The sequence below is a fragment of the Manihot esculenta genome, chromosome 17 (genome assembly GCF_001659605.2).
Source record: "Manihot esculenta cultivar AM560-2 chromosome 17, M.esculenta_v8, whole genome shotgun sequence".
NCBI classification, from domain to species: Eukaryota; Viridiplantae; Streptophyta; class Magnoliopsida; order Malpighiales; family Euphorbiaceae; genus Manihot; species Manihot esculenta.
The window spans coordinates 12,929,298-12,940,324 of NC_035177.2; the positions used below are offsets into that span (position 1 = coordinate 12,929,298).

Here is an 11,027-nt window from a genome sequence, read left to right on the forward strand (position 1 = left end):
ATTTAATTATGATTTAATTATGATGTAGCATGTGATTTATTTCCTTGATAATAAAAAAAATTAGGTGACATTTAAGATTGGACAGATATTTTATATTATGAATTTAATTATAAAAGGTCGAAGAAATTTAAATTATTTTTGTGCTATTAGCCCTTTTTCATTTTCCTAATTGACAATAACACTTCAATCTCTCATCATTTAATTTTAACAATAAAAGTAAATTTGATAATACTTGCCAATTTTTATTACCTTAATAATTACAAATATAGATAAAAAAAATATTAACTTAATTTGGATACCACTAAATTTCAATAACAAGGTAAAGATATATTTCCCATTTCTAATTTTATTTTTCTCTAAATGGACTTTTACTTATTTAATTTACAACCAATTTTTACATTTGATTCATTTCTATTATATTTTCTTAAAACAAATGTTAGAATTATATATATATAGAGAGAGAGAGAGTAACTTTATGGTAATTTTTAATAAAATGTAAAAACATTAAATTAGTAAAAATGATACCTATTGAATATAATAATGTGCAATAGAAGTTCTAAAATTATATTATTTATCAAATAGGCTATGTTAATTTCAAAAGAATTGAACTGATTTCCATTTTACAATCTTTTAAATAATTAGTCAACAATAAGTCACAGGGTTCCATGGTGTAGTGGTTAGCACTCTGGACTTTGAATCCAGCGACCTGGGTTCGACTCCCGGTGGGACCTTAATTTTCCTTGACAAAATTTAATTTAATTATTTTTTTTAAACCTTAATTCTTGAACTTGTTTAATCGTTAAATAATGATTTTAATATTATGGTCCTTGGTTTATTTTTCTGAAAATGTAATGCAAAAAATAAACCATTCTCTTTTTTCCCAATTATGATTTATTTGTGCTGCCGTCTATGACTATGAATTATATATTCCATATTCTAGTTGAATATAATGAATATTACAAAAAAACAAAAAAAAAAAAAATGATTTGGGTCAAATTATTTTTGGTTTATTTTAATTTTAGTTCTAATTGTTTAAAAAAATCTATAAATTACTTTTTATATTTTAAAAGTCATCTATTTAATTTTGTAATTAAAAAACTAATAAATTAATTATGCTATGAGCAATACAAACAAATTTCTTTATTTAATTTATAATTGGGCAATTTAATAAAAGAATACAAAAATCTAATTTAAAAAATTTATTTATAATTTAAAAAGTTTAGAAAAAATAAATAATGTATGAAAATCATATTAAATTTAATGAAAAATTCAATACAAAAATTTGGAAAACAAAATTCCTATCGGACTAACATTCGATCAAGTGTCTGGCGGTTACCCGCCTTGTGGCGTTGACATAAAATGTAGAAAATTTATTAATGGGACTAACACCTAGTCAAGTGCCTGAAGATTATCTACCTAATGGTTTTGGCATAAAATGCCTTTAAAAATTTATTAATGGGATTAACACGCGGTTAAATGCTTGGCAATTACTTGCCTTGTGGCTTATCCCTGAAAAATGCTTAATCGTCGGCTCCTACTTATTTTGGCAAACCATCATTTCTCATAACTGAATAAAGCATAACACATAAAAAAAATATCATTAATATTATTGATAAGACTTGCATAAATTAAGATATTTCAGGAATGGGGAATTACTCGGCCATCTAATTTGGCCAGCTTATAAGCCCCAGTGTGAATAACCTTCGAGACCCTAATAATGTTTTTCAGTTTTCACCTAACTTACCAAACTCGACAATACTACTTGTTATATCAGTCCTTTTAAGAACTAAGTTTCCTATATTAAAGACTCGAGATTTAACCCGACTATTGAACATCTAAGATATTTTGTTCCTATAGACATCCATTCTAATTGAAGCTTTCTCTTGTAAAAACTTGGCTTGGTCAAGGTTGAATTGTATTTCCTCGGGGTCCAGAGGACTCGGAATGCTGAGTCCTGAAGCTACTTACTTAGACCTCTACAGGGATTACTGCTTTGGCCCCATACACCAGTGAGAAAGGGATTTCCCCTGTGGCTACTCTTGGAGTTGTTCTGTATGCCCAAAGAATATGAGGCAACTCCTCAGGCTAGCTGCTTTTGGCTTTTTCAAGCCTTTTTTCAAACTTTGAGGGATTGTTCTGTTTATAACTTCGGTCATACAGTTGGTTTGAGGATGGTATGCTGAGCTGAATTATAGGTCTACATCACATTTCCTGTAAAAGTCCTTAAATTTGGAACTTGAAAACTAGGTCCCATTGTTAGTGATAACTACTTTGGAGATTCCAAAATGGGTGAAAATATTTTTGCTGATGAAAGAGATGTCATATTGTGTTGCCTCCACCCACTTACTGAAATGGTCAACCGCCATGATCACAAATTTCTTTGACCCGATTGTTTTTGAAAATAGACCAAGGATATCTAGCCCACTAAAAAAAAGGCTAGGAGCTTTTGATTGCTGCTTGCATTCCACCTGGGGTTCGAGGAATGCTTGCATGTACTTGACACCATTGATACTTTTGGACGAGCTTCTTTGATCTTGCATCACTGTTGGCCAATAATATCCTTGTCTTAATGTTTTTCGGACGATCCTCCAAGCTCCTTCATAGTTTTCACAATCTCCTTCTTGGATATCTTCGAGGATACTTTGACCATCATTCTTTGTTATGTATCGTAACCACAGTTGAGTTGACGATCTCCTGTACAACCAACCATTTATTAATACATAGCTAGAATATCTTTTTATTACCTATTTGGCTGATACTTTGTCTGTCGGCAACTCGTCCTCCGTTAAGAACCTGTACACCGGAGTCTTCTATGATTCCCTTTCCTCAATTGGCAAAGTCTCCTCTTCATCAATCCTCGGAGTATGTAGTACTTCAAATTAGAATGACCTAGTCATGTGTTGCTCGCCTGTTGCTGCCATTTTTGCCAACTGATCAGCTTTTTTATTGTCATTTCTGGCCACTTGGTGAAGTTCACAGTTGCCTTTCTTGTAATACCCGGCTAGACTCCGATATCGGAATTCCTACCGTCCGGTGGAATTCAGATGTCGGAGACCTCTAGAAGGGTAAAATCATGTTTTCATAAAATGTTTCCATGTATTTAATTATATTAAGTAAAAAGGAAAATGAGTTTTAAATGAAAAAGACCAAGGAGACATTTCCAGGTTCGGCCGCCGAACATTGGATGGTTTTGGAGGGCAAGTTAGGCTTCCGAAAGTTTCAAAGGTTCGGCCGCCGAACCTCATGTTCGGCCGCCGAACCTCATGTTCGGCCGCCGAACATGCATGAGATGTGGGGGCACGTTCGGCTGCCGAAAGGTGGTCTGGCAGCCCCTATATAAGAGCTCCATGGCCGAAACGGGCGAGGTTTTCTCCCCATTTTCGGCCACGGTGAGTTCATGCTCTCCTAAGGTTGTTTGCAATGTTTTTCCTTCCGATCTTTCATGTTTTAACAAGTTTTATGTCGATTTGAAGGTATTTGAGCAAAAGAGCAAGTTTTTGAGCTTGGAGACCCAAGGAGTTAAATCTCTCCCAACTCCAAGTTAGATCGCCTTTACTCTCGATCTTCAAGAGGTAAGAGTCGATCTCTAGCTTATAATGTGTTTTAAGCAAGTTTTATGCAAGTTCATGGGGTAAAAATGCATGTATAGGTTGAGATGGAGTTTATGGGTTCAATATGGGTTATATATGCTTATTTGATGTGTTGTAGTTGGGGTTTAGTATAGTTTGAGACCCATATTGACTTGTATGCTTGTTTGTGTATGATTGGGAGTGTTGTAGAATAGGTTTATGCATGTTTGAAAGGTTTGGGAGGCGTTGGTGCATGTTGGAGCTGAGTTTCTGCCACTTTGGAGAAACTCAGGTTCGGCCGCCGAAGGAACTTTTGGCCGCCAAACCCGCTTGTGGAGGCAGCCTTCGGCTGCTGAAGCCTGCCCCCGAAAGAGGACTTTCGTCTCTGGAGGGCAGTTTCGGCCGCCGAAAGTGCCGCCGAACATGCATGAGTTTCGTCTCTGTCTAGGAGTTTCAGCCGCCGAAGGTGCCGCCGAACCTGCCTGACTTTCGGCTCTAGAGGGACTTTCGGCCGCCGAACCTGCCGCCAAAAGTGCCCTGTCCAGCCTTCTTTTGCATGATTTCTATGTTTGTTTTAAGGTGTTTTAAAGGGGTTTTTGGGGAGTAGTTTAGAGTATGTTCATGTATGTTTGGTCCCTCATTTGAGTCCACCTGCGTAGGTTCGGACCCGAGGAACCGAGGACCCCAGCAGTGAGTCAGCTACTCCAGTGTCTGGTTAGAGCTAGCCAGAGGTGAGTGGAATAACTCTTTATGTTTTAAAGTAAATAATGAATATTTCAGCATGATTCACGCATCATGGATACCATGTGTTATGTTAGGGTGCTTGCATTAGTATTCACGAAGATGTTGCATTGCATTCTTATATTGTTGATGTGGATGAATGTTGAATGATCCATAGTCCTCGACCTATGATATGAATATATGATATGTACGGTATGGAATGTGAGACCAGTGGGACCCATTCTACGTTCGCTGGCACTATGTAAGAGAAAGACCAGGACCCATTCTACGTTCTGACACTATTGGATATGTGGAGGACTATTGGTGACAAGTTCATCCTTGATGTGATATGTTTGTGATGTGACGCATTCCATGAAAGCATGAAATTTTAATATGATGTTTTTATTATTCTGCTCACTGGGCTCTTGTAGCTCACCCCTCTCCCTTAACCCCCAGGTTTGCAGGTACAGGATAGAGCAGGAGGTCGGATAGAGTAAAGTCTTAAGTCTTGTAATAGCTCGTACTGGACATGATAGATATTGTAATGTAATGTTGAGTTATGTAATGTAATGATGATATTGAGGTTTAGAAGTGTGATTGACCATAGTATGTTAGTAATCCCTTTCTATTACATGATCTCAGATGTTATGGATGTTTATGTTAACCAAACTTAATGCATGATTATGTCACCCCATTGGAGCATTGATGAGGACGCCAAGGCGGGTTTAATGTTAATGTCTATGTATAGTGCATGCACAGGTTGAGTTTGGTTTATGAATGAAAAAAGAAAAAGTTCAAATTTTTATGTATGTGTTGATCATGTATGGGATTAAACAGGTATTCAGGATGAATGTTTGGCTTGCTACAGGTCCCAGCGGCCTTAAGCCGATCTGGATCCTAGTGCCGGTAGCAGTCCGGTTTCCGGGTCGTTACAGAGTGGTATCAGAGCCCTAGGTTCATATGGTCGGACCTAGAGTGTCGGGCTCATAGATGTTCTAGGAGGTCAAGCACAATAGGAAAGATCATGTCCACTAGGATAGAATGTTGAGTCCTGTCTTGTATGATGATGTGAAATGCCATGATAATATGCATGTGCATTACTGCTATGATATGTATGCTATGTATGTGATGCAGGTTCATGTGTTTCCACATGAACCATATGATGCTGATGTTCTATGTGTTATGTGCTGTTTTTCAGAAAATAGGATGAGAGGAACTCGTCGATCTGCACGATTGACTGGAGTACCACCCCAGGATGAGGGCACTGATGCCCGTCCTCCTGCATTGCCTAGGGCAATGTCATGTAGATCAAGCAGAGAAAGAGTGTCAAGGGACCCTAGAAGGTCTTTTGATGCTAGCAGAAGGGGAACAGATAGAGGAGGAAGTTCTTCAGATGTGAGGGAGGTTATGGAAGAGGATCAGAAGAGGGATGGGAATCTGGATGTCAGTATGTCGGAAGAAGGGACAGGGGAGTCTCAGGGAGGCGCTCAGGCCTCGGAGTATGGTTTTCCACCCCATTATCCGCCCTTCCCACAGGGTTCAGGGTATCCGATAGGGGGCACATCGGATTACTCCAACTTTAATCCCTACCCTACCTACATGCCTTATCCACCTTTCTATCCACCTTACCCACAGTATCCAACTTATCCACCCTCACCCTTCTATCCTAACCCAGCAAACCCCACTTCGGGGAATGCTGCACCCCCACCTCCACTACCTACAGAACCAGCAAACCTAGTTGCTCAACCTTTTAGACCTAGCTCAGCCGGTGGGAGCAAGGTGAAAATGATAGATTACCTCAAGCTGGATGCTCCCAAATACAAATCAGGGGATGATCCCTTTGAGTACCTGAGGATAGTAAAGATGATACCAGATGAGCTAGGGGCAGATGACAGTAGGGCCATTCAGATGGCAGGGTTCACTTTAAAGTGCAAGAAGGCACGGGAATGGTTCAAGTGTTATGTGGACCCAAGACTAGACAGCATGTCATGGGAGGAATTTGCTAACGAGTTTGCTGGATGGGCTTTTCCAGACAGTTCCAGAGAACTAAAGATGATTGAATTTGAGCAGTTGAGGCAGACAGAACACATGGGTGTATAGGAGTACACGGATAAATTCTTGGAGCTATTGCCTTTTGCAGGGTAAGCTCTAGATACAGATGCGCAGAAAGCCAAGAGATACGTCATGAAACTGCATTCTAGGTACTCCTCATTGATTCAGTCAGTTGAGAGGGAAAGCTTCCACACTGTAGTGGATATGGCTCGAAGGATGGAGGCTAGTGCTATAATTGAGGGGTCAGTGAAGCAGTCGGTGACCCAGTCTTCAGGGGTTAAGACCCCAGTCAGAGGAGGGCTAGGTCCCCCTTCTCAGAGCTCAAGTAGCAAGAAGTGGAGTAACACCACCAAGAAGCCGAAGAAGAACAAGTTATGGAGTAAGTTGAAATCCGGTCTGGGATTAGGCGGTGGCTCGAGCTCAGGCTCAGATGGTACAGAATGCCTAAGGTGTGGGAAGCCACACAAGGGAGTGTGTCGGGCTGGGACTAATGCATGCTTCAGATGTGGACAGGAGGGACACATGGCTCGGGAGTGTCCTAGAGCACCTTTTATGGGCCAGCCCCAGCAGACAGCTTAGAGGGAGAGGGACAGCCTCTTCTTCTGGTTCCCGAGGTGAAGGTCCATCAGCTCCAGCCAGGATCTTCACCATGACTCAGTAGGAGGCTAACACATCCAACACCGTGGTGTCAGGTAATCTCATCATTGGGTGTTCTGATGTGTATGCTTTAATGGACCCGGGTGCATCTCATTCTTTCATTGCTCCGAGGGCCGTCGAGAGGTTGGGATTGATGGTCTCTGGATTAGAGTGTCCCCTATGGGTCAGTGGACCCAAGTGTGACCCGTCAGTGGCAGAGTTAGTCTGCCAGTGTAGTCCAGTTTTTGTGGAGGGAAGATGTCTGTCTTCTGACCTTGTGGTTCTAGATTTGACAGATTTTGACGTCATTCTAGGGATGGATTGGCTATCTACCCATGGTGCTACCTTGGATTGCAAAGACAAGGTAGTCAGGTTCAGATGCCAGGATGGGTCAGAGGTTGTCTTCAGAGGAGACAGGGGGAGTACACCTAGAGGTTTTATATCAGCCCTACAGGCTCGTAGGCTGCTCAGGAGAGGTTGTCAGGGTTTTCTAGCTCATGTGAGAGAGCTAGATAGTCAGGTCAGGGAGCCAGCCTCAGTGCCAGTGGTCAGAGAGTTCTTAGATGTTTTCCCAGACGAGCTGCCAAGTTTACCACCTGCTAGGGAGATAGAGTTTGAAATTGAATTGATGCCTGGAACTAGACCGATCTTTATCCCTCCCTACAGGATGGCACCAGCAGAATTGAAAGAGTTAAAAGAGCAGTTGCAAAAGCTGGTAGATAGGGGTTTCATCCGACCGAGTACCTCACCTTGGGGTGCTCCAGTGCTATTTGTGAAAAAGAAGGATGGATCCCTTAGACTTTGTATCGACTACAGGCAGTTGAACAAGGTCACTACCAAGAATAAGTACCCGTTGTCGAGGATCGACGATCTATTCGACCAGCTAGCCGGAGCAGGTTGTTTCTCCAAGATAGATCTGAGATCGGGGTACCATCAGCTAAGGATAAGAGAAGAGGATGTACCGAAGACAGCCTTCAGGACCAGATATGGGCATTATGAGTTTCTTGTGATGCCGTTCGGGTTAACCAATGCCCCTACAGCATTCATGGATCTCATGAACAGAGTGTTTAGCCAGTACCTGGATCACTTTGTTATTGTCTTCATAGATGATATCTTAGTGTATTCCAGGAATGCAGAGGAGCATGCCCATCATCTGAGGTTGGTTTTGCAGACCTTGAGAGAACATGGCTTGTATGCCAAGTTCTCCAAGTGTGAGTTCTGGCTGAGGAGCATCTCTTTCTTGGGGCATGTGGTGTCAGAAAATAGAATCGAGGTAGACCCCAAGAAAGTGGAAGCTGTAGCTAACTGGCCTAGACCCACTACGGTGACAGAGATCAAGAGTTTCTTAGGTTTGGCAGGTTACTACAGGAGGTTCGTTCAGGACTTCTCTAAGATTGCAGCTCCCATGACCAGACTGACTAAGAAGAACCAAAGGTTTGTGTGGACCGACCAATGTGAGGAGAGCTTTGAGGAGCTAAAGAAGAGGTTGACTTCAGCACCAGTGTTAGCTCTGCCATCTAGCAATGAAGACTTCTCAGTCTATTGTGATGCGTCCCGTGTGGGACTGGGTTGTGTACTAATGCAGAATGAAAGGGTGATTGCTTATGCTTCAAGGCAGCTGAAGAAGCACGAGTTGAATTACCCTACACATGACCTTGAGATGGGAGCAGTAATCTTTGCACTCAAGATGTGGAGGCATTACCTCTATGGGGTTAAATGTGAGATCTTCACCGATCATAAGAGCCTGCAGTACATCTTGAGTCAGAGGGATCTGAATCTGAGGCAGAGGAGATGGGTAGAACTGCTCAGTGACTATGATTGCAAGATCCAGTACCATCTGGGTAAGGCGAATGTTGTGGCAGACGCCTTAAGCCGGAAATCACTTGGCAGTTTGTCCCATATATCAGCAGAGAGGAGGCCGGTAATGAGGGAGTTCTTCGAGCTCCTCAATGAAGGGCTACAGTTGGAGTTGTCTGGTACAGGTGCTTTAGTTGCCCAGATGAGAGTGACACCCGTGTTTCTGGAGCAGGTGGCTCAGAAACAGCATGAGGACCCAGAGTTAGTGAAGATTGCCAGGACTGTTCAGTTGGGCAAGGATAGTGAGTTCAGATTTGACAGCAAGGGGATCCTCCGCTATGGGAGCAGATTGTGTGTACCAGATGACGTAGGGCTGAAGGGAGACATTATGAGAGAGGCTTATAATGCCAGATACAGTGTTCACCCGGGAGCCACCAAGATGTATCAAGATCTGAAGAAGGTTTATTGGTGGCCAGCTATGAAGAGAGGAGTGGCACAGTTTGTGTCAGCCTACGAAATATGTCAGAGGGTGAAGCTGGAACATTAGAAGTCGGCTGGAATGCTTAACCCACTACTTATTCCAGAGTGGAAATGGGAGAATATAGCTATAGACTTCGTGGTGGGGTTACCGGCAACGTCCAACAGATTGGACTCCATATGGGTGATTGTGGACAGACTCACCAAATCTGCTCACTTCATCCCTGTCAGGAGTGGCTATTCTGTGGATAAGCTAGTGCAGGTGTATGTTGATGAGGTTGTCAGGCTGCATGGGGTTCCTGTTTCAATAGTGTCTGATAGAGGGCCCCAGTTCACCTCCATGTTTTGGCGGAGTCTGCAGAACGCTATGGGTACCAGGTTGGATTTTAGCACTGCTTTCCATCCACAGACGGACGGACAATCAGAGAGGACCATCCAGACAATAGAGGATATGCTCAAAATGTGTGTGCTGGACTTTGGCGGTTATTGCAGGCAGCTCTACCTTTGGTGGAGTTTGCCTACAATAACAGCCATCATGCTAGCATCGGGATGGCTCCATATGAAGCTTTGTATGGAAGGAAGTGCAGATCACCTGTTTGCTGGGAAGAAGTTGTAGAAAAGGCCTTGGCAGGGCCTGAGCTAGTGGAGATCACCAGCAGGGTGGTACCCATAATCAGAGAAAGGATCAAGACTGCTGCAAGCAGGCAAAATAGTTATGCAGACATCCGTAGAAGGCAAGTAGAGTTTCAGGAGGGGGATTTGGTATTGCTCAAGGTGTCTCCAATGAAAGGGGTGATTCGGTTTGGGAAGAAAGGTAAGCTAGATCCACGGTACATCGGACCCTTTGAGATCTTGCAGAAGATTGGGAATGTATCGTACAAGCTGGACTTGCCTGCTTCAATGGAAAGAATCCATCCGGTTTTCCATGTTTCTATGTTAAGAAAGTTCGTGTCAGATCCGAGCAAGGTTCTTAGTGAGCTTGATGTGGAGATCCAGGAGGATCTCACCTATGTTGAACAGCCAGTACGGATCCTAGACACCCAGATCAGGAAGCTAAGGAACAAGGAAATCCCGATGGTGAAAGTCCTTTGGAATCACCACAACATCGAAGAGTGTACCTGGGAGACACGGGAGTCCATGCTCCAGCAATATCCTCATCTCTTCTAAGGTAAGTGTTATGTGTTCCTTTGTGTATACTTATGTTTGATGCCATGCTATGTTTGTTTGAGGAACATTCGGGGACGAATGTTCTTAAGGGGGGGAAAATGTAATACCCGGCTAGACTCCGGTATCGGAATTCCTACCGTCCGGTGGAATTCGGATGTCGGAGACCTGTAGAAGGGTAAAATCATGTTTTCATAAAATGTTTCTATGTATTTAATGATTTTAAGTAAAAAGGAAAATGAGTTTTAAATGAAAAAGACCAAGGAGGCATTTCCAGGTTCGGCCGCCGAACCTCAAGTTCGGCCGCCGAACATTGGATGGTTTTGGAGGGCAAGTTAGGTTTCCGAAAGTTTCAAAGGTTCGGCCGCCGAACCTCATGTTCGGCCGCCGAACATGCATGAGATGTGGGGGCACGTTCGGCTGCCGAAAGGTGGTCTGGCAGCCCCAATATATGAGCTCCATGGCCGAAACGGGAGAGGTTTTCTCCCCATTTTCGGCCACGGTGAGTTCATGCTCTCCTAAGGTTGTTTCCAATGTTTTTCCTTCCGATCTTTCATGTTTTAACAAGTTTTATGTTGATTTGAAGGTATTTGAGCAAAAGAGCAAGTTTTT

At 42.6% G+C, this 11,027-nt stretch overlaps 1 non-coding gene across 1 annotated transcript; it reads left to right on the forward strand.

The window, feature by feature from the left end:
• The first annotated feature begins 659 nt into the window (after nucleotides 1–659).
• TRNAQ-UUG lies at nucleotides 660–731 on the forward strand. The gene has a single exon. It is a non-coding gene; the product is annotated as a tRNA-Gln (tRNA).
• The last annotated feature ends 10,296 nt before the right edge of the window (nucleotides 732–11,027 follow it).